Source organism: Lathyrus oleraceus, chromosome 7 (genome assembly GCF_024323335.1).
Source record: "Lathyrus oleraceus cultivar Zhongwan6 chromosome 7, CAAS_Psat_ZW6_1.0, whole genome shotgun sequence".
NCBI lineage: Eukaryota > Viridiplantae > Streptophyta > Magnoliopsida > Fabales > Fabaceae > Lathyrus > Lathyrus oleraceus.
The window spans coordinates 15,853,661-15,860,056 of NC_066585.1; positions in this window are offsets into that span (position 1 = coordinate 15,853,661).

Consider the following 6,396-nt stretch of genomic DNA (forward strand, 5'->3'; position numbering starts at 1 on the left):
GCTAAATCGCTTGTAAAATCAAATCTGAGTAAAGTTGGAGTTGAACATGATTTTATGTGAGTTACCACACAATAAACTTTCTAAAATCGAGTAGAATCAGAGCGATTTTACCCAATTTTATTAGAGTTTGCCCATTTTTATTTAATTTTAAAGAAATTTACTCTTACTTTAATGAATATTTTTTGTTTTTAACAATTTTAAAAATTTGTTAAACTATTTGTTGTATTATTTTTTTTTTGTGTGAGTATTTTTATGATTTGATGAGGTAATTATGTAGTTTGATACAATTTTATCAATATTACATATTATTATGATTATTTAGTATATTTTTACTTAATAATTATGTTAAAATATTAGTCTATTTATATTTTTTAATGGTTTACATATTGATGCATGGTTTATGTATGAGTTTTTATTTGAATTTTGGCATAATTTCTCAAAGTTTTTTTTGTATGTTATTTTTACTTTCATTAGTATTGAAAGATGGTATATTTTTAAAGTTAAATTTAAGGGAGCGCGAGCATATCTAAGATGTCTTTCATTATATTAATTTATTATATTTATATTTTTTTATTAAATAATATAAGCCTTATATATAATAATTTTAATATTATTTTAATATAAGATAAATTTACACGAGATTGTGAGTCAATTTCATCTAAATAAAACTAATTGATATAAAAATTTGAATTTCACAACTTTAATAAATTGTATTAAAGGACGATTTAGGAGAACTTATATAAATTCTTGGGTTAAATATACAACACCCTCTGCAATGTAAGCGATATTTACTTTAACCCCCTATAAAAGATTTTGTTTTATTCCCCCCTCGTAATACATAAATTCTCTCTGTAAGGCCCCAATGAGCATTATTCCCCCCTCGTAATACTACTAGTAACTCAAACATCATATGATTTTTCTTTTTCTTCCAAGACTTAAATGATATGGTTTGCACTCTAAGCTTTGAATCATGTCCATGAGCACTTTTTCCCTGTGTACTTTTTTATTCATCATGTTTTGATATTGTGATTGGTTGGTCACTAGATGAACCCTGGCCTATGATTGGTTTTTGAAAACATCTCAACTTAATTCTTCCACTCTGCCTTTTTCTCATCTGCATTACATATTTTTCCCCTTCTTTTGTTTTGCTTGTGCTTGATTTAAACCAATCTACCTTGTGTCAACCACACATGAACTTGCTTGACTTGTAGCAACATTGTCATCTACAACAAATTTGTTATCAGCATCAACCTTGTTACCAGCTTGACTTGTATCAGGCTGCACATCACCATGGACATCTGGCAGCATATCACTATGGACATCTAGTTGCACATCAACATGAACATTAGGCTGCACATGAGCATTGTAATGCACATTCTTCTGCTTTGGCTCAACTCTAGCCTGTTCTGATTTTGGTTTCCTCTGTATTTAAAACAACACAATGCAATTTAAACAAACTGTTTGTTACATTCAAACCAGCACAATGAGATGCATACAAATAAAATTTCTATTACCTTTATTTTCAAAGCATTAGGGTCTTGTGTAAGGCTCTTGCATGACAAAGCATGATTCCTAAACTTGTTACATTTGGTGAACTTATAAGCTACATCAAGTCTTCTCCTCCTAGCACCATTCTCACCAAATTCCCTTATCATAACCTTCATTGGTCTTCCAGGTCCATTTTTATATATAGGAGGTAGTAATTCATCAGTTTTGACCTCTTGCCACATCTCTTGCCCATCGATACGACTCACAGAAAATCCATAACAAAGTGCATACTTTTCTCTTGTATAATAGTCATCAACAAAATCATCAAGGTTTTGTTTTCTATAACTCAATGCAACAACAACATGCCTACATGGAATTCTAACCAATTCCTAAAAGTTACATCTACAAGATCTTTTGGCAATATCAACTATGAATTCTTATGTGTCGAAAGTATGTGTAACCTGGAATTGTTCAGAAATAGACTAAGTTGGCAGCCATTGACCATTATTGAACACCTCATTATATAACCTCTTCCTAGTTATTAACATAACTCTATGCTGCCACTTATCAAGTTTGGTGGCAGATGTTGCTAATTTATTCATAAGATACTTTCTGATCCACTCGCACATGGTTAAAATAGGCTTGTCCCTAGCAACTAAAATAGTGTCATTAAATGACTCTTTGATATATTATTCATTAAAACATCACATTTAGGGTAAAAAATTAAATGCATGCTTACACCAACATTTTGTAGGAACTACCATTAACCAAGTCCAAGCCTTGGCATCTACTTTCTTCCGTTCATTCATATTTTGGATCCAACCTTGATAGTAAGTGGCCTTAGCAGCTCCCATAATCAAATCCCTTATAAGGGTTCCACCACTAAACTTTTTCTTAAAATTTGCATACAAGTGTCTGAGACACAATCATGTCAAGAATTTCTTCCAAAACAAGCACCAATCCAAGAAACATATACATAACATATGCATCACATTAACATCAGTTTACCAACATATAAACGAGTTTAACAAAAAATATAGGTGATGAAATGAATAAAACACGGGATGTTAATGCCATACCTCATGTTGACCCGATATGAATACATATCTTCTTTCTTGTCCAATATCTTCCATCAATAATTATAGAAACCACCTCTAAATCTCCCTTGTTTCAGTTTCAACAACACCAAATTCCAGTGGGACATATTGATCATTGGAATCCCTACCCACATCAATTAAAAGTTGTCCATCAAATTTGGTCTACAGATGACAACCATCAACTCCAACAAATGGTCTATATCCATTTATGAAACCATTCTTACAGCCATCAAAACAGAAGTAAAATGAGCCAAACATTGGTTGTATTGATGGCAACGATCATTGAACATTGATCTTCACAGTATTCCCAGGATTAACCCTTCTTAACTCATCAGCATACCTCCATAGATTTGCATATTGATTGTCAGCGTCTCCTTCAATAATTTTCTTTTCTATCAACTTTTCCCTCCATGCTCTAGCAACACTGATACCTACAAATAAATTTCGTCTGATATCTTGCATAATATCACAGATTCTCACTGTTTCATATGTTTATATTCTCTTAACTACATGCTTGGCCACCCACTTTGAGCTTGCAGGTCTATTATTCAAAAGCCTAGCACATGTGTGGGTATCCACCAATGTTTTAATAGCATATGTATGCTTGTGGTCCACTTTAGAGCATAAGACTAAAAAAAAACATTTAGCCTTCCATTCTACCATTACCCTATATCTCTCATTTTTCTACAAATGTAATTTCCCTACCATTTAACACTGACCACTCACGAATTATCTCTCTAAAGTCAACAAGAGAATTAAATTTCATACCCTACTTAAATTTATAGTCCTTAATGAGCTACTCTTTCCTAAACCTTTCAAACTTGGGCCCTTTTTCATCACCAGATTCAACTGGATCCGAGCTGTCCAATTCATCACTTTAATATTCATCATCTTCAGTTTTCTTGTTGGGCCTACATAGTAATCCTGCAACTATCTTCCCTTGATTTATAGGTACATTTACATCAACTCCATCAAATCCATCTACAAGAGTAGTGACTCTATCATCTTGACTATTATATAACCATCCAACCACCTCATCATCTAATCCTTCCACATCGGTCACCCCATTAACACACTTAGAAATCCTTACTCTCAATTCCATGTCATCAACGTCATGTTCCAAAAATATATCTTTATCAACTTGAGTTGCACAAACATATGCAACAAAATCATATGCATCATCATCCTTCGATATCTAAAAGAAATTCTCATCTATTTCCAGAATTTTCGTCCATAACTTATATGTCCCTTCTTTATAACCCCACCTATTCACCAACTTACAAATGCTTTCTATTGCCCATTTGTCCATGTGTTGCCCAAAAACATGCGTATCATCATCCCCTCTGTAAATGATGTTATTCTGCTTGACAAATATAAACTCACCCCATGGTGAAAACTAACATTAAAATGTTGCATATCCTGTGAAATGGATTCAAAACAACATTTAAAGTCTAATGTCATCTTCAACCAAAAGAATCTCAGACATTGGAAGAAAAGAAAATTCACAAAAACTTACATCAGACATGATAAGCTTCAATGTCGTCTTCAATGGTCCACAACACAACGTTCATCTTCATCTTCAACTGTCTGTCTTCGTCTTCGTCTTCGCCTTCAACCAACCTTCGTATTCATCGTCATCTTCAACCAACACAAGTTACCTGATTTGGGATTGTTTGAAACCCTAACATTTACAGGGGATTAAATAACACACTTTCAAAATGTGAAGAAAAAAATTTAATCCACCTGGCCAATGAAGTTCCATGTGCGCAAATAAAATGCAAATTTTATCCACCTGGCATTAGCATATATGCCACACTGGAAATATAAGGGAATCTGAGCTGAAATAATGAATACGGGGACCTTATAGAGAGAATCTTTGTATTATAAGGGGGAAATAAAATCTTTTAGATGGGGTTAAAGCAAATCTCGCTTACATTGCACAGCATATTATATATGTAACCCTAAATTCAATAAATATAATTTATTTTTCATAATACTCTAAAAATTCAATAAGAAAAATACATTTATCAATCTTTATAAAAACATTCTTTTTCTTAATTTACCTCTCTCCAAAATTCTCTTTTTTCCTCTTCCTTAAATTCACATAGAGCTCGAACGTTTGTAAATATAAATATGTAGAAAAAGAAAGAAAGGAGTTTGTAAGTAAAGGAAGTAATTTAACCAAACTCCTACTTGTTTAAACACTAAAATAATTTTTTGATATAAATGAGATTATATAGACATTTCAAATTCAGAAGTTTGAATTGTTTGAAATGTATGAACTTGTTTGGTTTTAGGCTTTAGCTTATTAGTAGTGAATATTACTAATGCCTGTTTTAGGCAGGAGCTTCTTTTGTTTGGCGATGTATGCATTTATAGTTTTACTAGTCCCTTTCTTGAAGGAGTTATTTTGGCACAATCTCTTCATTTCATAGCAAATACCTAACTTCATTCAACAATATCTATAACTTAAAGGTTGTTTGTTTTGGATTTTCTAAAAAAAATGATACTGACAGACATGATAACAGGGTTTTATATTTTTCGTCCACAAACTAAAATCTTTGATAAAAAAAACTGGTTTCTTTCTTAATAAACATTCTATTTCGAATACCAACAAGCATTAAAAATATATCACAAATACAATAATTTTAATTTTCTTAAAACATTTTAAATAATAAATAAAAAATTAAAATATCAATACATTAATCAAATAACTAAAATTATCAAAACCAAATAATCTTAATTACTAATGGGGCAATTCAAGACAAATTCAATGGTGAATACTATTGTTTGCATACCCGTTCCGTCTCCATCTCTTAAAATAGAAGAAAAACCATCCCAAAATTTAAAATAAAAATATATTTTTCCATAAAATTTAGAGTGAATTTGGGCTAATACTGACATATACATATATATTCTATTAAGAAGTCTAATGTGGGAGTTGTTTTCAAAAATAATTTTATAGAATTTTTTTTTATATAAAAAATGAAATAGCTATTTGATTTATAAAAAAACTATTTTTAATGAAATAAAGAGGGAGAAAAACATAACTTATGGTGTTTATAATTAATAAAAAAACTATTTTAACATGCATAATTTTAATTTTAATGTTTTTTTAACCATAGTTATATTTTTAAAAAGAGCTTTGAATAACGATTTTTTTTTTCAAAATAACCAATATTTTTAATTTTTTTTCGAAAATAACCAATTTTTCAAAAAATAAATAAATAAAATAACCAAGTTTGGTAGAGGATGCGCCAGATGAATTGACGCACCCCCATACCACTAAGAGGAGGCGCCAGTAGCATTGACGCACATGCATTGGGCCTCATGAGGAGGCGCCAATGCTTGTGGCGCCTGCATTGACCCTCATGAGGAGGCGTCAATGCCTCTGGCGCTTGAGTGTATTTTGCAAAGTGGACGCCAATTCATCTGGCGCCTGCATGTGATGATCATGTGGGCGCCAGTGGTTTGTCCAATACATGTTCCGTCTCTATAAATACCACGCCTTGTATACAATTATTTTCACTCAAATTCATCTCCTAATACCATAAGTTGTCTAGTTCAACCATCGATTTCAATTCTCTATATTTCAAGAATGCCTGCATACATTCAGAAACGAAATGCTGATGTAATATTTTCTGCCGTTACGGCTCCGATACAGGTTCGACTTTGGAACACAGATACGTTTGAACGTCTTAATAGGACGTTGTACAGTTGGTTAGAGGGAGAAATTAGAGAGGGTGAACGAATTAGAAGAATACAATGGCTTGTGTCCACGTTCAACCAACACGGAGAAGTGCACGAATGG